At 33.7% G+C, this 27,854-nt stretch overlaps 1 protein-coding gene across 4 annotated transcripts in view; it reads left to right on the plus strand.

Moving 5' to 3' along the window:
- The window catches only part of PLAGL1 (PLAG1 like zinc finger 1), a 139,165-nt gene that overhangs the window by 83,981 nt on the left and 27,330 nt on the right, over positions 1 to 27,854 (plus strand). For 3 of the 4 annotated variants that reach the window (XM_023503243.2, XM_023503244.2, XM_031937675.1), the window contains exons 3-4: positions 16,838 to 16,981; positions 18,606 to 18,756. The gene's annotated coding sequence lies outside the window, so the exon portion shown is untranslated. Of the gene's footprint in view, positions 1 to 16,837; positions 17,007 to 18,605; positions 18,757 to 27,854 lie in introns of all 4 variants that reach the window. The other variant, XM_031937674.1, reaches the window with a different exon arrangement.

Raw genomic sequence — 27,854 nt, forward strand, 5'->3', positions numbered from 1 at the left:
TTGACTAATTTTATAAATTTTCTATAATTTTATAGAAAACCAAGGCAAACAGAGACCGGATTTAAACTTAGGAAGATGATTTTTTCTGACTCCAGGCCTGGCACTGGAGTATTCGCTGTACCATCTAGCTGCCCAGGATTTAGGGAACCTGAGTTCAAATCTAGACTCAGACACTTACTAGCTGTGTGACTTTGGGCAACTCACTTAATCAATGCCTCAGTTTCCTCAACTGTAAAATGGGGATAATGATTGTACCTTTCTCCCAGGTTTGTTGTAAAGATCAAATGAGATAATATTTTAAAGCACTTAGCATAGTGCCTGCACATAATAGACTCTATCTAAATGTTGTTATCTCTCTGTCAGGAGGTGATAGCAAGTTTTATCAATAGTTCTCTGGTAATGGTAGTTAATCAGTCACTGCATGAATCAGAGTTCTTAAAAGTCTTTCAAAGTTATTTGCCTTTACAATGTTATTATTGTCTAATTTGTTGTCCTGATTCTTCTGGATTCACTTTACATCAGTTCATACAAGTCTTGTTAAGTTTCTTTGAAACCTTATCTTTTGTCATTTCTTATGGCACAATAGTATTCCATTACATTCATTTGACTTAATTTGTTCAGCCATTTCTTTTTTTTTGCATGTTGTCTTCCTCATTAGAAAGTGTACTAATTGAGATCAGGGACTGTTTATACTACTCTTTATATTCCTAGTGCTTAGCAGTCACAAATATAGTAAAAGTTTAATAATTGCTGGTTCATTAAGTATCAGATAACAGTGAAATGCCAGCATATGTCCACAAAAGTCCATGAAGTCCCTAAAGGGTAGCAGAGGAAGGAGAGGCAGAAGCTTTAATGGAATAGTAAGAAATTTGTTTAATCTCATACTCTCTGCCCTAGTTCTGTTCATTGATGCTGGGACTAGTGGTAAGAAATAGTGACTGACTGGAAAAGATAAGAGGCAGAGATATGGAAGGGTTTTCTCTCATTTTCTTCATTATAAAGATAATTATAAACCCATAATTAGTAAATATCCTAATAGGAAAGATGATATAAAAGACAAGTAATATGCAAGATATTTACAGAATAGTTGAAAGTTAACCCAAGGGAAAGATACCATGTAGAAAATGGTTTCTGAACAAGAATATATTCCAAGTTCCATGTAATGAAAAACACTTTACCTTTTAGAAAGGAATCTCTTCCAAATTGATGCCTGCCTGCCCTATAGATTACTAAAATCAGAATTCTTTTCTTCTCAGGATTAGCTGAAAACATTTGCTTTGAGTTGGATGGGAATTTTGATGGAAGAAGAGATAGATGAGAAAGTTTGGAAGATGCAGCCCTTTGTAGAGCCAGGCAGATCTGCTTGGGAGTGGGGGAGGTGCAGTGTGGGGCTAACTACAGCAAATAGTTCTTATGGTTTGAAAGGCATTCTGGGGGTGGAAGGACAAAGGACACAATATTTTTCCAACTTAAAATTTACTTTCTTCCCCAGGAAAACAAAAGGAAATACTTTTCTCTCTACTGCCTGCCCTCATCTCTAAAACTAAGAACTTAATAATGCTTACATAATAATTCAGCTATTGATGGATTTAGTTTTCATAGGCTGACCTAGAAAATTGCCATTTTTAAAATAGGGGAAATGTGTTCCAAATTCTAACCTTTTAATTTAGAAAAACAACTCACTTTATCAGCTTTCCAAATTAATATCTTAATTTGCTCTCCATTACAGTTCTGAAAAAAAGGCACCATAAGTGTTATTTCCATTGTAGGAGACAAAACAGAGGCTTGGGAGTTAAATAACTTAGGAGCTTACAGCTGGCAAGTGGCAGAATGGGTGTTAGAATCCAGGTCTTTCTGACACCCAGAGCATTGTTTTCTACATTATATCCAAAACTTACAAATGAGCAATTGGACACAACCTGTTTGTAAATTAGGTCCCACTGGCAGGGGTAAAAATAATGAAATAAAACATCCTTTTTTTCCAGGGAAAATGTTATACTCCAAAATCTTCTCTCTTCACTAAATTAACAGTCTTCTTCCTTCTCCCCCATTCACTATTAAGAGTTAAAATTAGGAATGGTGGAAGAATAGGAACACTTTTCACTCCCAACACTTAAAAAACAAAACAAAACACTAAACACTAGAAGATAACACAACATGTTTATGTCAAGTTTCTATAACAAAGTGTCCTTTATTTGAGAAATAACTTAATTGCTCTGCTATGTGGCATTTGCTGAGGTAATTATCCCCTTTTGCTTGAGCAACAGAGTTAAAAAGAACTCATAAAATGAGTATAAATTATCAGTACGTAAATTGGAGCCATATTCGGGCCACAGTTACTTTGCTCACTGTTTCTTCTAAGTGATTCTTACTGACACTACACATAACCTAGTTGTGCCTACTTTCTCATATAGGCCGTCAAAGCAATAGTGTACTTTTTCAATTCCTCTTCATTTTATAAGAATTTTCCAAGTGTCCAGCTAAAAGTATTTTTGGAGAGGGAACTCAGTATCCAATTTAGGCAATTTTTTAAAATGTTATATAAGCCATAGAGTTTGAAAGAATATGTGGTTTAAGCATGAAATAATAGCTACTATAGGAGTTTTAAAAAACATATATATATATATATATATATATATATATATATATATATATAAACACTTGGAAACCTGTATAAGGAATCTTAATAAAGACTAATAGTTTAGCTCTGAATTATGGGGGGAAGTGCCATGTTTTTGAGTTATAGCCTTAAAATTTCTTCTTAGTAGATAAATTAATAAGCTTACTCTGCCTGAAAGTTGTTGATGACAGTACTTGCAAGCTAACTTAATATCTTTGGATAAAACTTACGAATATATATTACAATACTAGCTGTTCAGAATTTATTCTTATGTGAATTTGATATCTTCGGGAACTAAATTATTAGTTTTATTTTGGATAAATAAAAATGACAACCATTTACATAACACTTTGAGGTTTGCAAGGGCTTTACATACATTTTAGTCTCACAACAAACCTGGCAAGTAGTTGATATTATCATCCACATTTTAGAGATGAGGAAATTGAAGTAGACAAAATTAAATGACTCGCCCAAGATCACACAGCTATTAAGTGTCTAAGGCAGGACTTTAATTTAAATTTTCTTGACTTGAGGTTCAGGACTCTACTACAGTTATGTGTGTAAAAATATATATTTTTTCTCTTCTAAAGAAAAGATTGTAATACAAGATCTTTGAAGTCTTTGTCAAAACTTTTAGATCTCACTACTTCTTATTATTAAAATCACAGCCAAACTTTCTGAATGTGTGGTCTCTATTTTTTTTTTTACTTGCCTACTCCATTATTAATTCCTTATAGTCTTAAGTTTTGTGCAACACTTCACTGAAATCTGACCCTTAGAGTTTACATTATCTTTCTTATTACCAAATATAGTAAATTTTTCTTTGTCTTTATTCTCCATCTCTTCTTTCTGTTGCATACAGTACTTTTGATCACCCAGACTTTCTTTTTCAAAACTCCCATTTAATCCAGTGAGGCTGTTTTTGACTACTTCTTTTACTTTTAATTGACTTTTTTCTTCTTACTGTCTTCTAATATTGTCCCTCCAACTTCCTTCCAGCTCAATCCTTGACTCCATTCCTTTCTATATAGACTTTTCTATAGAGAAGTCATCCTTTCTTCTGGCTTCAACTGTTATTTGTATTAGCATGACTCCTAAATTTCTCTACTCCTTTTCACCTAGTTCTTGTCCCACTTCACTTTTTCACTTAAACAAAGAAGCACCCAATCACCCTAACTAGAAGTTTTTGAGTTTTTTTAATGCCTTCCTTTCTGTTGTCATCAAGTCCTCATGGTCTTTCCTTTACAATATCCTCTACCTGGAATGTATTATATAACTTTGGAAGAGTTTTTGGTGGCAAGTTTCAGAATATATGTGTATTCACAGTTCTGAGTAGGTAATATAGAGTCATCTAACTCAGACCGAGATGCATTTCTTCATTGTTGATTACAATCATACTTTTATTTGGGGAGGTGAATTTCAAGATGTCAGACTTCAGGCATTTGCTTGCTCAAAGATACCACACTGATTTAAGATTCCATTATCTGTTCTTAATCAGAAAAGGAAGGTGGGTTCATTTCCTCTTACAACGGAAGCTCTTAAAAATAGGGTGGTTGTTTGAGAGACTTTTCAAAAACAAATCCCATGCAACTTTTTCTTTGTGAATTCTTTCACCAATTATCAGATCTGATCTTTCAGGTGTTTTACCAGCCATCAAATCCAATCTTTCAGGTATTTTGAGGATATCACATAAAAAATATTAAAAACAATTTGGCTTGAGAAATCTGCTTAACTAAAATTAGAAGTAGCTAAGTATGAATAAGACAAAAAGCAAAATAAAACAAATTAAAAAAGGGAGATCCCTGAGTTACTTCAGAGTCACCAAGTGGATCAGTTCCTAGTAGGAAAATAATCCTGATGTAGTAAAAAGAACTTTGAAAAATTAGAACATTAGAGGTAGAAGACACTTTGTATATCTCTTATTCTCCAGATAAGGAAACTGAGGTCCTCAAAGGCTGAGGAAAAAACAATTTGGAAGTCCTAGAAACAAGTGACTTTAAAGATGCAGAAGGTATAAAAATGTACTTCAAGAAAGAAGTGATCAGAGAACACTGAATATACATGTAAAATTAATTATATTTTGAGTTTTTTGTTAAATAAAAAATATTATTAGTTATGATAAACTATTAAATATTCTGGAGAATTGTGAACTTCACAAAGTAGAAAAATGGAAGTTTCTTTTTGATAAATTCAAATATTTTATTAATAGAAACATTTTTATAATCTACTATCATAACTTTTTAAAAGTAAATTCTTATCCTTTGTTCTGTGAAGAAGATAGTGTTAAACTTATATGTTATTTTTGCTAAATGTTACTTTTATTTTGCTTATTAAAGTACTCCTTTACCAGTCAAATGATCTTTTCTTTAATGGGCAATTAGTATTTTTAGGTTACTTTCTTAGACACTTAGCTCTTTTCTAATATTAGTTATGGCTGCATTTCTTTGGTAATGAAATGGCAGGTGGGAAAATCTGAACTACTTTATCTCCAAGGTGCCAGGTTCTTTTTATTTCTGCCATGCTGCTTACATTGAGCAGCTTAAGAATAAGCTCCTGTGTGAACCCTTCATGGCCAAGGGGGCATTGTTGGGTTCAGAAAAGAATCCCTTTCTTTTTTTGTGATAATTTGAATGTTTTGACAATAAAGCTAAGCTACTCCTCTCCCTCGTTTGCATATTGCACGTTATATGTATCCTTTCCTTGTGAAGCAGAAAATGAACCTCCCCCATGTCTCTGGATACACAAATTGGTTATTGTTCATGGGTGACTGTCGAGAATAAAGCCCTTGGATGGCTAATATGAACAAAACAAAACAAAAAGAATTGTCTAGGATAATTTTACTCTTGTTGTCTTTTCATGACATTTTATTAATGTAAAGCTCTATAAAACACAACCTTTTGGGACCACCCAATTAAACCATTGCAGTAAATGTTGAGTGTAGATTGAGAGGAAAGATAGACCTTTAGAATGATGCTTTATTGAACACTGAGTCATGTAAAGTCACTTAAAGAAATGAGGCATTTATCTGGATAATGCATACCCGCAAATTGTAAGGGTTTTTTTTTTTTTGCCTGAATTATTTAATGTGTTTTAATTCATACTGAAAGTGTTTTCCTATTTAAAAAAAAATAAGGGAATATAGATTTTATTGTCAAGTCAAGAAAATAAAATAGAACACTAGAATTAGATAGGTATATAAATAATGAATTAGTTATTGTTTTAGAATGTTTGCTTTTTTATATATTTATTTATTTATTAGCAGATTACTGTCAGAAAGCCTCCTAAAATGAGAAAATTCTCTGCAGTTCCTTTCTAGAAAAGAAATCAGATATTACAACTGATTTTTTACAATACAGAATAATGAAGTTTTAAAATTTGAATCTTTTGAAACCTCAGTTTTCATAAATCTTAACACTATCTCAAGTTTTTAAATATTTAAGTGTTTTGGCTATTGATTAAATCTGTTCATTTCTTTTTAATTTGTTGTGGGTTGTTTTATTGCATTGGTTTGTATTTGTGGATATAGAGTTCTGCTGACTTAAAAATATTAATTTCTTCTGAAATGGTTATGAAATTAAACTTTCATTAAAAATTCAGAGTGACTCTTTGAACTTGCTAAAAGCAAATTTGGTTTTCTAGCCTGTCCAACTGGATTTGCATATAGATCTCACACATAACACAAGTAAGTGACTTTTTAATACAGGGTTGTTATAAGTAAAGCCCTTTGTAGACTTGAAGGCACCTTATAAATGTGAATTGCTGTTATTATAATAGCTAACAAAATTCAAAAGACTTTACTAAATATCGAGAACCTTTTAAAGTTGAAACAGTATAAGTGCTACCTCAACTTTTAAAAGAGAAGAGTACTATTTTGAAGACCATGGTCCCTGATTTATTTGTAGACTCTTAAGTAAGGAATAGAGGGGCTACCAAAATAATGTTTTTTTAAAAAAAACCCTTGAAAATATATTTTTTTCTAAAAAAAAAAAAAATCCAGCTGTAGCAAATACTGGGGCATTTGACTATTCATTATTGTTTGCTAGACAATCAATCAGTAAGCATTTCTTAAGCACCTACTGTTTACCAGGAGAGGCAATTGTGACATAGTAGAGAGAGAGCTTTCCACTCACTCTGACACATATTGACTGTGACCCTTTAGCAAGTCACTTAACCTTCACAATGCTTTCAGAGAACGTGCTGAGCTCCATTGATAGGGGACATTTCCTCATCTGAGAGTTCCCTGTTCTATTGAATATTGGATCCAGTTCTGAACAGCAACGTGCCTAGCACATAGCAGGAGCTTAATAAATGTTGATTGATTGGTTTAGTCCCTATCCTAATCTATATTCTAAACACTATACTAAGTACTGGTAATTCAAGGACAAAATAAAATAGTACCAACTTTAAAAGATTTGCATCCTATCTGAGAAAATACTGCATTATATATAAATAAATGTAAAGTATATTCAAAACAATTTCAGAAGTAATTGAGGGATCAAAAAAGTCTATATGATAGCATTTGAGTTTTGAAAGAAACTAAGAATCTGTTGAGATGGAAATAAAGACGGAGTGTGTTTCAGGCATGGGGGATAACTTGTGCAAAGGCAAACAAAGTAGAAGAGAAGGAATGGCATGTATAGGCAGCAGCAAGTTGGACAGTTTGTACTATAGAGTATATGGGCAGAAGTAATGGTGTGTTGTCTGGAAAAAGACATTGAAGCAGAGCTTTGAAGGACTTCAAATAATGAAGGAGCTGATATTTTGTTCTACTGGTTAGAAGGAGGGCACTTGTTCATTTTGAGAAGGGCAGTGATGTGGTGAAAAGATGTCACAACTGAGTGGATATATGAGGGAAAGTGAAGAGTTGAGGATGGCTCCAAGCTTATCAACTTGGGTACCTTTTGAAAGGACTGGCACACTTGACAGAAAATGGGAAGTTTAGAAGGATTGATTTGGGAAAGAAAATTAGTTCTGTTTTGGACTTGCTGGTTTGAGATGCTTGGTGGGAACTAAGCTATGGGAAAGAGGGGGGGAAAGGTCAGTGGTTCAATTCAGTGGCCACAGGTGGTATTGATCATGCCTTCCAGTTTCTTAACAGCAGACTGGGGCAAAAAAGAAGACTTCCAGTTCCTCCATTCCTCTGTTGGCTGGAACAGGGGAGGAGAATGTCAAAGAGTTTTGAGATGTGGAGTAGGATAGCAGAGAGATGAGAATTCTTTTATTTTCTTAGTAAAACATAAGGTGAGGTTTGTATAGCACTTCAGAGTTTACAAAGCACCTTGACAGAAACTAAGTAGACAGTGCTGGACTTGGAGTCAGAAAGGCCTGTGTTCAAATTCCATTTTGGATACATAGCTGTGTGACCATGGAAATTCATTCTCTTAGCCTCAGTTTCCTCATTTGTAAAATGGAAATAATAGCACCTACTTTATAAGATTCTGAGGATCCAATCAGATTGTTATGTATATGCTTTGCAAACTTAAAAATGCTAAATAAATGCTGTTATTTCACTGGTACAGGCCTTATCACCTTATGTAGAGTGCTGAAACTATTGAATTCAATGCATTGAGGTCAGGCCTGCTGAGCGCTTGAGGCTAACTTCTGATTGGACGATACTCTATGGGCATATGCTTGGAAAATGGTGCTTTCCCCTATCCGTACAGGCTCAATGATTGGTGTATAGAGGATTGTAGGAGGGACTAGGGGGTGTAGTAAAGCTAGCCAAGGACACGCTCAGTGGTAGACGAGGGGAAAAGTGGTCGGAGAATCTGTTTCCATCTTGTTCAATCCTGCGTCTAAGACCAAGAATAAAGACAGAGGACTTTTGCTTATCTTGACTCTGGCTGATTCTGGGGTGTCCCGGGTACTAGTTCAGTGGTTACAACCTTACACCTTGATTATTTCCATAACTTGTTGATGGATTTGCCTGTCTCAAGAATCTCTTTCCACTCCAATCCAACATTTAGCCACCAGAGTGATTTTTCTAAAACACAATTCTTTATCATGCCACCATTCCTACTCAATAAACTTCAGTAGCCTCCTATTGCCTCCAAGAGCAAACACAAAGTATAGTTTTCCATGTCACGTTAAGGTGAATAAAGACATAGTTATTGAATGTTATTTAGCATTGGAAATGACCTTAACAAACATCTAATCAAATCTAGAACTCTTTCCTACAATATCCTTATCAAGGAGTTATCCAGACTATGCTTGACCACTCTCACAGTGAAGAGTTTCTCAAAGCTACTTATTCCACTTTGGATAGCTCTAAATAAGAAAATTACTCCTTATTTGATAAAAAATTATTCTCTCTGTTAAAGGAAAGTATCATATCAGAAATGAGTTTTAAATTTGGAATCAGAGAATTTGAATTTATAGTCATGTTGTAAGACCTTGAACAAAATTTCTTCCCATTTCTTCATCTGTAAAATGAAATGATTGGATTAGATGATCTCAGAGATTCCATTTCTAAATCTTATGATTCTGTGATTCCTTCCCATGGTTATTAACTAGTCAAACAGTCAACATTTAAGTGCTTGTTGTGTACAACACAATGTTTTAGGTGCTAGAAGAGATATATAGGTTCAATAAATGGGATCTCGATCCTCTACAATGAACTTACAGTTTAGTAGGAATATGATAACATAGGTGACAATACTGTCTAATATTATTTCAGATAATCAAGGGGATCTTAGGTGTTATCTATGGGAGCAATAAGTGGAAAAAGGAGTAAGGCTGGAATTAGAGAATCTGGTTTCTAATCTTACCTCTTACACATAGAACCTGTACTACCTGGTATGATCCTGGATTTCACTTTTCCTTAGTAGTGAAATGAGGGGGTTGGATTAACTGGTTTCTGAAGTCTTTTTTTGCTCTCTATATATACAATCCTATTCACTCTCTTATTTTAAAGATGAGGAAAGTGAAATGTAGAAAGGAAATAAATTGCTCAAGCTCACTTCACAGGTAATAAAGTGTCATAATGAGACCTTAGTTGAGAGAATTTGAGAGAAGAGAAAGCTTTGTGGAGGAGACAATATTAGAATTGATCTTTAAAGGGAAAAGAAGTAGAGTTCAGCAGGCAAGCTTGGGAGAGCGAGTGCAATTCATGTACAAGGAACATTTGAGTAGAGACATGAAGGCTTGAGAGGGTAGAACGATTCCAAAATGTCATGGGCAGCTTTAGTGGGAAATGATTCCTGCTTATATTGAGGATATTGTTGTGTAAGGAATTCTCCATTAGATTTGTGGTAACCTTTGAGGTACATTCCATTTTTGAAATTCTTAGCTCTTCAGTTTGGCAGAATCATGGACATGGAAATAAGTAATATAAGATGAAGCTTGAAAGATAGTATCAAGGTTGTATACATGTTGGTTCCAGGTTGTAGAGGAGCTTGAATGCCAAGAAAAGGAGTTTGAACTTTTTATATAAAAAGTGATAAGGAGCCATAAAATATTTTTGAGTATAAGAATGAGATGACCAGATTGATGTACAATAAAAGGTGTTTTTGCAGTGGTATAAAAACCAAATAGGGGAAAGAAGAAAGTGGAAGCAGGAAGTCCTTTGAAAAATATGCTACATTAGTCCAGGCTAGTGATAATATAGATTTTAGATGATGATGATTATGATGAAGAGGAGGACAGCTACTTCTATTAGTATTATGCATTTAGTGCATTTAGGTTTTATCAAGTGCTATTTGTACATTATTTAATTTGAACAAAGGTGATCCCAGAAGTTAAAAAGAAAAGACACATATTAGAAATGTCGTAGATATAAAATAGGTGGGGTTTGGTAACTGATTGCATATAGAGGTGAAGGAAATGAAAGAATCAAAAATACAAACATGAGAAAATAGGAGATTAAGTGAAATGCTATGTGTAGAAAAAAAATACAACCAAGTGGAGAATCCTATGAATTTTCATCTAAATATTCTGGTTCTGTTTTTTGGAATTTAACAGAATTCTTATTTCAAAGTATAGTACTTAATGTATTTGAAGATAGGTTAAATATCTCCTCTAAATGTTTTCATCCCACTCTTGACTAACCTAACCTTTTTATTACAATACCTTTAGATTTATATGTTAGGTATAATGCGTTCTTCAAAATTGGAATGCTGCTAGTATATTTAGAAAGAAAGGATGTGCCAGGAAGTCCAAGTAGCTTCTATGTAAAGGAGTTGCATTGGAGAGGAATCACAACAAAGAGTGAGCATAGGAAACCCTTCAAGCATATAGTGAGGCACAACTTTTAATACAAATGTAGACTGGAACGTAGCAATAAGAAAAGGAGTAGCTTATTCTGAAGACAAATTGTGAGGTCCTAAGATAAGGATAGAATAGTCAGCTGAAACAGTGCTGTAAATAGGCTGTGGAATGGACCACACACATGGATAGCAAGGACAGCTATATAGAGTTCAAGTTCTTTCTCATTAAACTGGTTATAATTGTAATGGTTTGTTGAACAAACAAAGGGGGATTTACTTAATACAGTGAATGGGAGGGTGAAAGGTATAAGGGGAAAGAGGAGAGAAGCTCCTTCTGGTAGGATTCTCCTTCATTTTAAGTTTTTCTTTTTCTATTTCCTTCCTTTCTATTTCTTATCTTTGATAAACCATAATATATTAGATGAAAAATTGTGTCCTAGACATCATGTTATTTGATTTATTTCTCTTAATCAAATATGGGGAAATAGTTATAATTTTAAAACAAATAAAGAATCATTGGAGCTTCAGTGCAAAAGAAACATCATATTTTGAATTAAAGTTGGTACTTCACAGTATGGAATGTGCTTTATAGTATTTGAAACAATTGAAATCGACATGGAGAGCTGAGGGAAATATTCCCTGTCTGCATGCATTAGTTTTGCTTGGGGAAACAAGTCCGGACAATATGCAAGATATCTTAGTGACAGGCAGAATTGTATGTGAGGGAGGTAAGTTTTGCTTTAGAAAAAGATTCTTTTATTTCAGTGAGAATAGTAGTCCATTACATATACAAACACATATGCACACACACACACACACAAACACCCCTCTGAAATTTTTCTTCATAATAGCCCTTTTAAGCAGGTAATGCAGGTATTGATATTCCCATGTTCCATTGATTTGATTTAACTGAGAACTTAATTTGCCTATAGCAAACTAGTAAATGTAAAAGACAAGAGTGATATCCAGATCATTTGACTTCTGGGATTCAGTGATTTTTGGGGACTAAATTGTGGTATGCTGTAATTAGATAGGAATACATAGAACTTAACTGGCACAATGAACACTGAATATGGAGTAAGGTAACCTCAATTAAAATCCTGATCTTGGGGAAGATTGTCAGGTTTTCTGGTCCTTAATTACCTCATCTATAAAATTAAGGCATTAGACCAGTTAGTCTGCAAAAGTACTTCTAACTCAAACTCTCCGATCCTGTGATCTTATGCTAATAATATATACTTGGAAAAAACTTATCAGAGGCCTTATCAGTGGGAGCTATGTTTTTGTGATACTAAGAACTCTAATATCACAACAAAGTCATCCTGGTATACTTCTGTTGAAATATTTTAACACTGTCATAAAGTTATATTTAAGTGTGTGTCATATGACAGTATGCGTAACAGTGTTTCAATATTTGCAAAGTACTTTATATATGATCATCTCTCGTGTTCCTCACTACAACATTGTGAATTTGATACTATTACTATATCCCCATTTTATAGATGAAGAAAGTGAGTTGAGAGGTTGTATCTTTATTATGATTACCATATTAGTATGTGTTTTCTCCTTTTAAGCTGCTATTCACCTTTAGTTTTGTTATTTTGACCATGAAGTGAATCAGATTTTGATCATAGTTTTTTGTGTTCAAAGTTATGCTTTCTTGGAATTTTAGAATATTTTTTAGATGGATAGTGCTGGGCCTGGAGTTAAGAGAACCTGAGTTCAAATTCAGCTATAGAACTTATTAGGTGTGTGACCTTGAGCAAGTCACTTAAAACCCTGCTTGCCTCGATTTCCTCATCTGTAAAGTGAACTAGAGGAAATTGCAAATCTTTCTAGTTTCTTTATGAAGAAAATCTCAAATGGGATCACACAGAGCTAATCACATCAACTGAAATGACAGCAACATTTTTATGTTTGTGATACTATAAGATCTAGGCTCTTTATGCTGAGTTGTTATTATTTTTAACATCAAATCAATTTTAAAAAAATCCACCCAAGTCTTGATTGTCTTTCCCAGATATTTCAAATAGTTTTCTGGGTTATTTTAAGTTTCCTTACCACAGAGATCTCATGTTACTACTAAGTTTTATATGATCCACTTGATAAGTACGCCTTGCTCTTCTCCATATCAGCTTCTGTCCTCACACATTTCCTGTGAGGAAACCAGACTGTTCAATTCCCACCACTGTAGCTCCTATTCACGCAATAGTCTAGGCTACTGCTGGTTAAGTTTTAGTTTTTCCATATTCTGCATACTCAGATCATCATGTGAAAAAGTGATCAATGTCTACTCCTTGAAAGGAGCCAGAGCAAAATATCCAAGGGTTGTTTAAAAGTTTATTCAGGAATTTATGATTTTAATGAATTGAAAAAGAGTAGCCCTCAATGATAAGGTCAGCAGCTCTGGTGATTAGATACAATCTCCCCATAACAGCTGTTCTTTCTCTCAATTCCTCAAATGGACAAGTCTTTCCAACAATTGCTCATGACACTGATAATAATCTCCAACATTCTGATTCCTTTAATCAACTTAGCTAACATCATTTTATGAATTAATCTTTAAGTCCTATAATTAATTACCCATAAGATGGCATAAACTCATTGTGTTCATTCATAAATTTTCCTCACTTTTATTCACCCTATATATTTTCACTCAGACTGAGGTGTGTAAGAAGTGTGTTGATCAATGTTTAACAATGAGACTCTCTAGAAAAAAAACTAGGCAAGACATACTTTTTAGTTTAATCTATATAAACACTTTCTTTGGTTTAGAAAAACAGCCAAACAATAAGTCAAACCTTAGTTTATCCTGATTGCCCTGTTTCTGAGGTATATATGGTCACACTGAAAATATAATAATCCTCCAGCACAACCCTAGGTTTGTAGCAGTTACGAATGTATAGAAACAGTGAAAATTAATGAATTTGGGGGTCCTAGTTTGCATAGGAAACTTGGACTTGGAAACTTGCATAGAACTTTCAAATTTTAACTTCTCTTTTGTCAAACACAATCAATTAGAGTTATATAGTAATAAGTTTCAAAATTAGTTGTAATCAAGTTCTAATATTCATGCTTTTATTGAACACTTTCATAAATGACATTTCTTTCACACTTCAGATGTAAAGATTTGATGATACAAGAAATGGGATGGGGAATATAGGAAATACATTGCATTTAGAGTTAGAGAAGGCAGGTAGGTGACAGAGTAGATAGAGCACTGGGCTGGAGTTAGGCAGGCCTGAGTTCAAATGTGGCCACAGGCATTTACCAGCTAAGTAACTCTGAGTAAGGCATTAAAACCTGTTTGCCTCAGTTTCTCATCTGTAAAATGACCTGGAGAAGGAAATGGCAAGCCACTCTATTATTTTTGCCAAGAAAACCCCAAATGGGGTCATGAAGAGTTAAACGGGATGAAAAACAAGTGAACAAGTCAAAGAATCTAGATTCCAATCCTGGCTGTCTCATTTGTCATCCATGTGATCTTGATCTTTTCTTGGCTATTTTTTCATTTTAGAAATGAGAGGATTGGACTACAAATGACTTCTTAGGTTCTTTCTAGCTTTAATTCTGTGATGTTCCACAGGCAGTTTAATTCCTTATTGAACTCTGGGAGCTAACCATGAGTCAATGTTTCATTAGTTTAAGCTTAAACAATGTTGTTACTTAATAAATGTCTTTATTATTGAAGTCAGTTTTTGAAGGGTAGAGGAGGGAGAAATGTGATATTGCCACCAAATCACTTTGCTTTAGTGCTGTAATTGGATATTTTATTCTCAAAGGATATGAGTTCTATGTCCAATCAAGAAATACATGCTTCACAAATTATTTATATTTTGTCAGATACAGGTACACTATAAACTCATTAACATATGCAAATGTACTTCCATTCTCCCTTATGAAATATCATATAAGCATGGAGGAGCAAGTTGGTGGGGAAAATAGTTGAGTAGAAAACTAATTTAAATGCTGAAATGATAAATCTGTTCCTGGAAAGCATTTGATATAACAAAGATTTAATGTAGGATTAAGTTCGTTATTCTAGATTTAAGTTTGTTTTTAGAACAGGGGAAGAGTCAGCTAAATTATTTTACAAATACCAACACTAACACCTGAGAGGCTTATTTGATCAGGGAAATGAGTAACAACCACTTTGCTTTCTTGGAAGGGCAGTGAGAGGTAGTAGAAAGCTTATCTATTTAATGTTCAGAACACCTGGTTTGAGTTCTGACTATGATCTCTGTGATGTCACTTAACCTCCCCCTCTGTGAAAGAAAGATAATACTTAAACCTTACAGCATTGTTGAATAGATCAAGTAAAATACTGGTTGTTTAAAGGGCTTTATAAACTGTAAAACATGACTATCATTCATTATTTTAAAATATATTTGTATTAACATTTTTGTTTTGTTCTATCTATCACCTATAATTCTCAATGTATCCCTTTCAGGAAGCTATCATTCCTTCAAACAAAGACTAAAAAAGGAATCCCTCTGAAAGTTTCAGTAAAACTAACCAACACTTTCAAAAAGTAAATATTATATGTGGTTTTTCACATTCATAGTTTCCTAGCTCTACAAAGGAGTTCATGGAGATCCCTTTTCATCTCTCTTTTTTCTTTTCAAGCTTGGTAATTATTATTTTTCAGCATTCCATTCTTAGAACTTTGTTGTTATTCTTCCCATTTACATTATTGTAGTCATCGTGTATATTGTTTTTCTAGTTATTCTTGCTTCTTTTTGCACCTTTGTGATATTCATCTCAAGCTCCTTTGTATTCCAAACAATAATATTTCATTATATTTAAGTACCATGACTTCTTTAGTTAGTTTGCAATAAATGGACATTTACTTTGTTTCTATTTTTTTGCTGCTACAAAAACTGCCATTATAAATATTTTATTGTTTAAAGCATTTAAAAATTATTACGCTTATTAGTATATATTCCTCTGGGTGTGACTATTTAAATCACTTTCTTAAATTATTCTATGTGCTTTCCAGAATAGTTAAACTACTTCACAATTCAACCAACAAACATATTAGGATACCCAATCATTTTATAACCCCTCCAATAGTTATTTCCCATCTTTTGTCATCTTTGCCAATTTGTTGGATGTTCATGAAACCTCAGAAATGTTTTGATGTGCATTTTTCTTGTTATTATGGATTTGGAGTATTCTTTCTTATACTGGTTAATATTTTGCCATTCTTTTGAAAACTTTGATATTTTAGTGATTAGTTTTTGGTCTCAAATAATTTACTTAGCTGCCTTTATATTTGGAATATCAGATCCTTAGTAGAAATATTTGATACAATTTTTTTCTTCCTCTTTTTGTCCTAGTTGTCCCTCTTTACTTCATGCAAAAGCTTTTCAATTTAATAGCACAGAAATTATGTATTTTCTTTTTCATAATTATTTCTATCCTTTTTTTTGGTTAAGACTTCATGCCCTAGCAATAGCTGTGAAAAATACCATATCCAGTTCTCTTTTAAATTTGCATAGTAATTGTCAATTATTATGGTTGGGTGTAGAAAAACCTCTAATTTCTGTACAATTACTCCTTTGACAGGCTTTTGTTGCGTGTGCCTACCATGTCCTTGAACCCCATTAATAGGAAGCCATAGTCTGATACAACTTGTCACTCTATAAATTGTCTCAATAGTGATTGAAATAGCTTTGTAAACTTTTGTCCAGATTCTTTCTTGATGGTTTTCACTCAGATGTCTTTTATTTAGACTTTACTTTTTTTTTCTATTTTATTCAATTCAGTACCCTCCTTTGGTTGGCACAATTTTTATTTGGCTACCACTTGTATCTGTTCCCTTGGTTCTCCTGCTTTCATGCCTTAGCCATTCCTTTTTCTCTGGGAACCTGTTCATCATAGTTTACATTAGCAATTGTACATATTTCTTACTTGTTCTAATTGATGCTTAGCATCTAAGTAAATGCTTAATAAACATTTGAGTGAATAAATGAAATATAACATAAAGATTTTCTTTCTTTTCAAATTTTAGGTTTAGGATTTACTTGTCTTTGGTTCAAGGACAGAAGAACCAGACAATTCATACAGAACCAGATCATTACTTGAGGATTCCTGAAATTTCTCATAGGATTGCAAGAAAATTGAGGGTTCTGATTGTACTTCTAGTCCAGGGGAGGTAAGAAGGAGCTAAACATTAGGAGGTAGGTGGAATAGTGAGAAGTATGGAAGTAAGATGTGTATGGGGGTGAGGGGTGAGAGTAGGAGTTAGTACTAAATTCAAACTCTTTGTCCCCTCCCATAGCTAGTGGTAAGTCAGTCTTAGCAAAAAACAAAGTACCTAAAAGAAATATCTACCAAAAAAATCAGTTTTTTTCAAATCTGGAAAAATGTAGGGGGATCATTAGGTAGGAAAAATATTTAATTTGATTTTTTTTTTCTTTTCAACATGTGAGAAAAGGAAATACCAAAGGATTTATATAAAGCATTTCAGAGTTTTAAATATCTGAATTATAAATAAACTGCATATTATGAACTATTGATGTCCCATATATTCCACCACTTCTTCCTACCACATCCATACTTTTTGCAAGTTCAGTATTTTCTGCATATGAATAAATATGGTGTTTGTATATAAAATTTATACATGTATGTGTGTATATACATATATGTATGTGTGTGTGTGCACACAGAGACATATCTAGATGTTTTATCTATTAGGCAGCTAAGTGGTACAGTTGATAGAGTTCTAGTCCTGGAACCAGGAAGACCTGAGTTTAAGTTCAGTCTCAGATATTAGCTGCATATCTTTAGGCAAATCATTTAGTTTCTGCTTGCCTCAGTTTCCTCATCTATAAAATGTATATAATAATAGTATTTCCTATGGTTGTTGTGAGGATAAAAGTAATGTAATATTTATAAAACACTTAACACAATACGTAGCACATTGTAATCACCATATAAATGCTCACTATTATTATTACTACTGCTACTGTTATTTGTGTACTTATATACACATCTGCATTTCTGGGATCATGAATAGGTGCTAAATTTTAAGACTGAATTGAGTGTCTTTATTTTTATATTGATATAATGTATATACACATCATTTTGTTGTTGCTGTTCAGTAATTTTTCAGTCATGTTCAATTCTTTATCACTCCACATGGAGTTTTCTTGGCAAACATATTAGAGTGGTTTACCCTTTCCTTTTTCAGCTCTTTTTATGAATGAGGAAACTGAGGCAAATAGGATTAAGTGGCTTGCCAGGGCCACACAACTAGAAAGTATCTGAGGCCATATTTGAACTCAGAAGATGTCTTCCCTACTCCAGATCTGGCCCTTTAGGCTACTGGATCCCACATCACTGATAGTCATATTCAAAGATGACACTATAACCTTTTTATGTTCAAGGCATTACTTCAACAATTCTTGTTTAAATTACTACATACATACCATCATTATTAGTGATGGACCAGTATATACACTGTGATTTGAATAAGGATAATAATAGTTAAACATTCCACTAGACAGAAGAGTTCTGTTTGTAAGATTAAGGCTTACAGACAGAATCCTTATTGAGGATTCATGTAAGTTTCACAATTCTATGATTCTTTCCTATGATGGATAGAATGAAGAATATATTATATGCAATTACAAAGAGATTATGCTTTGCACTTAGTGGACACCTACTAAATATTTGTTTTTGTTGTTTTAGTAAAACTAGCTACTTTGGGGGGGGGGGTGGACTGTGATATTGGCATTAAATCACTGTGTTTGTAATTTAATGTTTTATTCTTAAAGAGTGAGGACTGCAGCCAAAGCCTCATCAGAAAATATATACTTCACAGAACACCTCACAACTGAACTAAATACAGGTTTACTACTTGTGCCTGTCTCATCTTACCTACCTCACTTCCTTTCTGGTTGGAAATGAAAATTGGGAACCAATAGAGTAAGTAAATGCTGAAAAATTGGAGAATTGTACTAATGCTAATATGTAATTCTTTAAAAGTTATAAGATGATAGCCTAGAAGTAACTCTATAAAATTAATTAAATAAGTACTGATGTCACTAAAATTATTATTCCAGTTCTCTATTCACTGTCTTTCCTGGTATTGGGCATTGATTTTTAAGAAAAATAGTTTTATTGAATTGTTTTGTGTTTATATTACCTGAATTTTTCTGTGTTGATTCCTCTTTCCTTCTAAAGAACTATTCTACATAGCAAACTTTTGAAAAGAAAAAGAGGAAGAAGAGAAAAAAAATCAGCAATCAATAAATTGACTAAAAAAAATAACAACACTGAAAATATATGTTATGACTAAGGACTTCACAGTCTTTCAAAGGAGTCATGGGAAATGTCTTCTCATAGTTCTTCTTTAGGGTCATGCTTATTTTTTGTAATTTTTGAAACTTTATATTTGATAATTTTGTCATTATTATTATTTCCAGGTACATTGTTGTAATCAATGTATATATTACTTTTTGGCTCTGCTTTCTTCAGTCTGAATTAGGTCATGCATATCTTGCCATATTTCATACATAGGTTCATCATATCTGTTTTTTTCTTACAATAGTGTAATATTCTATTTCAGTGATTGTACCATAATTTGTTTAGCCACTTCCCAATTGATGGACATCTGCTTTTTTGTAAATTTAATTTCACTGACTTCCACATTCCCCCATTAAAAAAAATAGCTTTTGATCTATACTAATTATTTTTACTGCTACTTAAAATCACCATTATGGCAGGTACTTTCCAGAAATCCACAAACTTATCCTTGGCGTTTAGAGCTTTTTAAAAAATTTTTCTGTTTGGATTTATGAGTTCATGGGGGTGAGGAAATTCAAGTGAGAAAAATCACTTGACCAATATAGATTAGCCACTTGTTCTGCAATTTAAGAGGCTTAAGGGGTTTTTAACATTTGAAATGAAAGACAGTGTTATCATTTGGAAGCACATGGACCCCCATCTTTCTGCTTCTGCAACCAGAAAAACCTTACCATGTCCCTAATAATAATTTTTTTTCCCATTTTTTTTTATTATTTTTAATAGCCTTTTTATTTAAGGTTATATGTAAACTTTCAGATTGAAATTCCAAACCTTTGTTCAATTTTTCCTTCTTTCCCCCACCTCCCCAGATGGCAGGATGACCAGTAGATGAATATATTAAAATATAAATTAGATAACAATAATATAATATAAAATGTTATTTTGTGTACAAAAAGAAACAGACTAAATATTGTAAAAACCTTGAAGGAAATCAAAATGATGGGCAAAAATAGGGGATTGGGAATTAATGTAATGGTTTTAGTCATCTCCCCAAGTTCTTTAGGGGTTAAGCTGGTTATTATTATGTCCATTGGAAAATTTTTGTCGTTGCTGAGGATGGAGGGTCCATCAAATTTATTTAAAGTATTGTTGTTGAAGTATATAATGACTTTTGGCCTCTTGTTTCACTCAGCATCAGTCTTCAGGCCTTTTCTAAATCATCCTGTTGATCATTTCCAGAACAATAAATTCTAAATATTATAACCCAAATTTACTCAGCCATTCTCCAACTGATGGGCATCCACTCATTTTCTAGTTTCTAGCCACTACAAAGAGGGCTGCCACAAACATTTTGGCAATACAGGTCCCTTTCCCTTCTTTAGTATCTCTTTGGGGTATAAGCCCAGTAGCAGCACTGCTGTGTCAAAGGGTATGCACAGTTTGATAACTTTTTGGGCATAATTCCAGATTTTTCGAATGGGGATTGCCCACAACCCACCAACAATGTCCCAGTTTTCCCGCATCCCCTCCAACAATCATCATTATTTTTTCCTGTCATCTTAGCCAATCTGACAGGTGTGTAGTGGTATCTCAGAATTGTCTTAATTTGCATGTCTCTGATTAATAATGATTTGGAACACTCTTTCATATGAGTGGTAATAATTTCAATTTCATCATCTGAAAATTGTCTGTTCATATCCTTTGACCATTTGTCAATTGTAGAATGACTTGGTTTCTTATAAATTAGAGTCAATTCTCTATATATTTTGGAAATGAGGCCTTTGTCAGAACTTTTGACTGTAAAAATATTTTCCCAGTTTATTGCTTCCCTTCTAATCTTGCTTACATTTCACTAATAATTCCTTAGGAGAGAATGTAAAAATATATTTCCTTATGATGATGAGGCCAGAGCATGTGACAAGACAAAAACAAAGTATACCAGAATAATTTTAAAAAATTTTTTCCAAGACTCATATAAATAGCATTGTTTTTTCTCTCCTTCACATGACTCCTCTTTCTCTTATTCTCTTCTCCCTCCCCCATCATTTGTATTTTTTGGCTTTTTACCAAATAAAAAGCCAGGAAAATATTTAATATGTTCAAATTTTAAGCACTCATACAAAAAAAAAAAAAAAAAAAAAAACAACAACCCGCAGTTAATTAACTGTTGAATGCTACTTTTTGTGCTTTATTGCTTCATCCTATTTTTTAGTCCTCTAAATTACCTGGATTTTTTTTTCACTAAGAAAACAAGACTATTTGATCCCTAGGTTGACAAATTATTCACAAGACTAATAGCATAAACAATCTAAGGCAATAAATTTGTCTAGTCATCACCTTATTTGGGATTGACAGATGTAATGGAGCAAGAAAATGATATTTCATTCATCTTTTCAAGCAGCCAAGACAAAACCATGAAGCAGGAAAAACTTATAAACTCACCATCACTATCCTTCTATCCCTCTCCCTAACAGTTCTTTATTTAGCTCTTTACTTTCTCTTTCTACCCAGAGATTGTTATTGTTTGTGCTTCATTCTCAAAGAGGACCATAATATCAAGAAGGTGATGCTATGGCATGCAAGTGAATTATTTGAGTGAGTGAGGGCAAAGTCACAGTCTCACTTTCTCCTCTGGAACCATCTAGGTCTAGTGTGGCCAGATTTAGATCAGAATGACTGAAGATAGCTTTCCCTCTTTCCATCAATGAAAATCACAGTCTCTTTAGATGATCTTACAATTTTAAATCAGTTTTCACAGAATCACAGAATTTTGTTGGAATTTTGTACCCCAGCTGCCATCTAATCCAATCCAAAGCTCAAAAGAAATTCTTATAACACTATACTTGATAAGTTGTTATAAGCTTGCTTAGATTTCACATGAGAGATGTTGGGGAAATCACTATCTCCTCATGCAGTCTATAATGCCTTTGGAAAATTCTAATTCTTAGGAATATTTTCTTTATGTTAAGCTAAAATCTTCCCTTTGCCACTTCTACCTATTACTTTCAGTTCCTTCTTCTAACAGGGCTAATCCTTCTTCCACATGGTAGTCCCTTCAAACACTTGAAGACTTCTTTATGTCCCACCTGAATATTCTCCAGGCTAAACATCCCCAGTTCTAGTCTTCTTATGATGATTCAACATAGTCATGGTTATTCTTCTTCTATATGCTTTGTAGCTTATCAAGGCCTTTCCTTCATTTGATATTATAGCTGAAAAACATAAGCCTCATAATACTTGGTGGTCAGTCTACTGGTGATAAATGAGCCTTTCAGAACTTATCTGGGTCCTCAAATAAAAGATAGACTGTTCAGACCCATTTTTGAAACCTTTTTTGAAATCTTCCAGAGCTTTCTCATCATTCTATGAGCTTTATGGGACCCAAAGCAACCAAATGAGGAGCCAGAGTATGACTTAAGTAAAGGTTCCTTCCACAGAAGAATCTTTTCTTATTTGGCTGAAAAGTTTTGGTTTGGCAGGGAAAGGGGGAACTTTCTGCTAAAATCCATAATCCATAAAATCCATAAATTGAAGGGAAACCTCTCTTTTCAATTGGAAGAGTCTTCCAAAGCTTCCATTTCCTATCATTCTCCCTGTCACCCAGGCTTAATAATTTTCATTTGCCTGTAAGTTCCTTGAGGACAGGCTATCTTTTCCTTCTGTTTTGTATACCTGGTGTTTAGAACAGTAGTTGGTACACAGTTGACACTTTATAAATGTTTTTGATTGATGTATAAGTTTTGATTGATTTACAAGAAATATTTCTTGAATCTTTTATTACTCCTATCAGTCCTACATCCATTCAGTTGTTGAATCCTGTTGATTTTACCTCTATAGTAACTCTCATTTCCATCTTAACATTTATATTTCCACCAATGCAATTCAGATCATCATTACTTTTGCCTGGAAAAATGTAATAACCTGCGAAGTATATCCCGTCTCCTGTCTCTTTAGCCCCCTATTTCTTATCCAAAATAATCTTCCTATTGCATAGGTCTAATTGTATTGTTCCCTTGCTCAGAAACCATCAATTGCTCCCTAATACCTATAGATTTAAATATAAACTCCCCAATCATGTATTTAAAATCCTTCACAATGGCTACAGCATAACTTTTGAATCATGTTTCATTTTGCTCCCTTTTATATGCTTTATTAATACAAATCCATCCAAGACGTTGCCCAGTCTCATTCTTCTCTTACTTGAAGTTGTATGTGGTCTCTTCATAGAAACCTCTACATGTTAAAAATCTTTTCTCCGATGTTCATCATTTAAGCAGTCTAGCTGAAAGAGAATATATGTTATAGTATTTTATCTAGGTCTATTCTTGTATCATATTCTATCTTAGATTTACTTTTAATCATCTTTAATCTACTTAAAGTGCCCCTCAGATGGCAAGCTTTTTATAATGAAGCCTTTATTTTATTTTTCATAGCACAGTAACTTATATGTTCTTAATGAATGTTAATTGAAGTAAATCAAATTGGGAGAAATATTCTTTCTCCAAGATTATTTTAGGAACAGGTTTTAAAGGATTCTTTCCTAATTTCTCAAGTAGATCATTTGCAACAAATATTGTGAGCAAAGGAACAACAGACAGGCTTACATGCTATGGCCTTAAAAAAACCTTTAAAAATTCCTAGCAAGGGAAAATTGGAAAATAGTATGACAGAAAATAGGTATTGAATAATACTTGACACTCTATATAAAAATAAAGTCAAAATGAGTTCATGATTTAGAGATAAAGAGTAATCTATAAGCAAATTAGAAGAACAAGGAATAGTCTGCCTCTCAGATCTGTGGAGAAGGAAGGAATTTATAGTTAAAGAGGAACTAGAGAACATTATGAAATACAAAACGGATAATTTTGGTTATATTAAATTTAAAAGTTTTTGTACAAACAAAACCAATGTCAACAAGATTAAAAAGGAAGCAGAAAACTAGAAAAAAAAATTTACATCCAAGGGTTCTGATAAAGGCCTCATTTCTAAACTATATAGAGAATTAACTCAAATTTGTGAGAATACAAGGCATTGATAAATGGTCAGAGGGTATGAATAAACAATTTTCAGATGAAAAAACTAAACCATTTCTAGTCATATGAAAAAATTCTCTAAATCACTATCGATCAGAGAAATGCAGAATAAGACAACTCTGAGGTAGCACTATACACCTCTCAGATTGGTTAAGATGACAGGAAAAGATAGTGATAAATTTTGAAGGACGTGGGAAAACTGGGATATTAATACATTGTTGGAGTTGTGAATTGATCCATCCATTCTGGAGAGCAATTTGGAACTATGCCCAAAGAACTATCAAACTGTGCATACCCTTTGATTCAGCATTGCCTCTATTGAGACTATATCTCAAAGAGATCATAAAAAAGGGAAAAGGACCCACATATAAAAAAATGTTTGCAGCAACTCTTTTGTAGTGGCAAAGAACTGGAAACTGAGTAGATTCCTATCAGTTGATGAATGACTGAATAAGTTATGGTATATGAATATTACAGAATATTATTATTCTATATAAGAAGTGATCAGCAGGATGATTTCAGAAAGGCTTGTAGAGACTTACATGAACTGATGCTGAGTGGAGTGAGTAGAACCAAGAGAACATTGTACATGACAAGATTATATGATGATCAACTCTGATGGATGTGGGTCTTTTCAGCAATGAAGTGATTCGGGCCAATTATAATAAACTTGTGATGGAGAGAACTCTATGCATTCAGAAAGAGGATTATAGGGACTGAAGGGACTGTAGGGACTGGGAGGGAGAAACATTTGGAACACAAGGTTTTATAAGGGTGAATGTTGAAAACTATCTTTGCATGTATTTTGAAAATAAAAAGCTAATATTTAAAAAACAAAATTCCCAGTAAGGGAAAACAAATCAAAGATCAGATGATAACTGAAAAGTCATACATACACACACACACACACACACACACACACACACACACATACACACACACATGTGTGTGTGTGTGTGTATAAAACTAGCTTCTAAGCTTTCAATCAATAAGGATTTGTTAAGTACTTACTATGTATCAGGCATGATGATAGGCAATTGGGATAAAAAGACAAAAATGAAGCAGTTTCTGCCCTCAAATTGCTTATAATCTTTGCAAGGAGACTTGCATATATATATATATATATATATATATATATATATATATATATATACACAAAATAAATAGAAGTTAATTTGTAGTAGGAGGAAGAAACTAGTAGCTGGGGGATCAATAAGGGCTTTATGCAGGTGGTAGCTTCAAGGTAGTCTTGAAGGAGGTTATAATCTAAGATTAAGAAGTAAGGAAATAGTGCATTTTAGTCATGTGGAATAGGATTGCAAAGGCCTGGAGGAGAGGGAGAAGAAGTGTTTTATGTAAGAAATAAGTACAGTTTGGATGATACCTAGAGTGAATGAAAGGTAGTAATTTGTAATAAGACTAGAAAGGGGGATTAGGGCCATGTTATGAAGAACCTTAAGTACTAATAAAGAAGAGTTTATATTAGATCCTAGATAATAATAGGCTTTACAAAATAAAGCCTAAGGTTTATAAAACACTTAGAAATATTATCTCATATTAACCTTACAACAACTCTGGAAGGTAGCTGCTATTAATTATTATTCCCATTTTACAGATGAAGCATTTAGAGATTAAGTGACTTGCCAAGGTCACACAGCTAGTAAATGTCTGAAGCCCGATTTGAACTCAGGTTTCTTGACCCTTAGAGATAATAGGAAGCTACTGGAGTTTAATGAGTAGTGAGGGAAATGATATATTTAGTCATATGCTTTATTAATATAACTCCTAAAATGATTGCTCAAGAGACTCAAGTGAAGTTTAGAGTGCTCTGATAGGTAACTAGTTACAGTGGAAAAAGAAATTATAATTAACTCGGTCCCATTAAACCACTTAACCATCAGTAGAAGATTTACATTCTAAGAGGTCTGAAAAAAATCTAGAACTGCAATTCTGATCCAATATCCTTCCCCCTACCCACTTACCATAGTTACACCACTGGTAGCTATGGAAAAAATGGTCTGGTCATTCTTTCCTCCCCCTTCTGCAACCTGACCCAGATCCCTGGATCTTGTCTTTAAAAATAAAAGTCCATCCCAGGTACTTGTTCTGTTCTTACCCTAATCTCCTTATCTCCATTTGCCTCCCTCTTGTCCCCCAAAGGAATCTGGTGTGAACAAAATAAGGCAGATGACAATCACCTTGTGTGGTCTATTGGCAGACTTCCATCACTTGCCCATTATTTTTAGTAACAAAGGGTTTGAAAACTACCCGTTGATATTTTAGGAAAAACATGCTATCTGTCCAGAATGACAAGTGTTAAAATATTGCTCCGTTAGAGACAAGGATATCTGGTGTGTCATTTCAAAGAGCATTCCCACAACACCAGAATTGTTCTCTGCCAGCATTTATGGTGATCTTTGGTAACTTTCTAAGTGGGAATATATGCACAGTAGTCATACATGCAATTCAACTAATTATGATTGATGGTGAGTTTGGGGGTTAGAAGTGGTGCTAATATTAGAGTGGTCATTAGACAAGAAAGGAAGAGTTTAGGCAGGTTGGAATATGCTAAATTAAGAACCAAGGAAATGTCTTCCCCATCCTACCCCACTGTTTTAGTCCCAAATCATGGAAATCATCTTTAATAACCATAGAACATGATACTATCAAATACATGATACTATATAAAGTATGCCATTTTGGGAGCACATCCTTTAAATAGACCTTAGCTAAGGCACAGTTCCCACCTGAGGCATGATGGGCCACTAGTCCCTTGACTATTCTTTTTACCCTTCCATGTACCAAGATTTAGCTCACTGATATCCCCTACTGGTTCCTAACTGATAGTACTTCTATTTGGCTTGCCTGGACTCTACCACTTGTTCTTCCTGGTTTCTTGAAACCCACCACCACCACCAAAAAAGAGAAAAAAAAAAAACCCAATGATTTTCTTTTAGGATTTTTAAGAGTTTTGATGCTATTTCGGGTGATGACTTTTTTTTTCCTACATCAACTTTTGAAGACTACCTCTTAAATTATAGGTGGGTTGTGATTCCTGTCAGCAGAAATTACAGATTCTAGAAGTATTGAAATGTTATGAGAGCATGGGAGCATGGCAGGGAGGGGTGGTGTCATTGGAACAAATCAAAGGGGAAAGTTACAAAATTTATATATAATATTTTCAGTCAATCTATGCTTCCATGCATACTTTTAGAGAATTGGGCTTTATCCTTTCTTAGTTCTTCCTCCTCTTGTCTGTCTGATTCTCTACTCTGCTGGTAGACTTTGTCCTCAGTGTCAGGATGGCCAGTGGCCAGTGAATAGCTTAAATGTTATTATTATCTCTCCTCATCTCTAGGCAGGAGACTCTTTTACAGAGCTGAAGGGCACGCACGCCTCTCGCCATATCTCTGGGTGTAGATAGGAGTGATTGTTTTCTAGGAGTTCAATAGTTCTTTAAGCTCCATTGATTTAATTGCTAGGTTTTTAACCTGTTTTTTTTTTTTTTTTTTTTTTCCCTCACGTATAAGTGGGGATTTATTATAGGGTTAGTGTGAGGATCATATTAGACAATGGTTATCAAGTGCTTTGTAAATGTCAGCTATTATTATTTATATCCTTATCATCTCTAGTTACAACAGTCTAATTAGACTGAGCCTACTCATTTCATATAAGCAATTTGGGGAGGATAAATTCACTGGAAGAAATAGAAAAATAAAGAGGAGAGATGAGATTTGTGAAATA

This window comes from Sarcophilus harrisii, chromosome 4 (assembly GCF_902635505.1).
Source record: "Sarcophilus harrisii chromosome 4, mSarHar1.11, whole genome shotgun sequence".
NCBI classification, from domain to species: domain Eukaryota; kingdom Metazoa; phylum Chordata; class Mammalia; order Dasyuromorphia; family Dasyuridae; genus Sarcophilus; species Sarcophilus harrisii.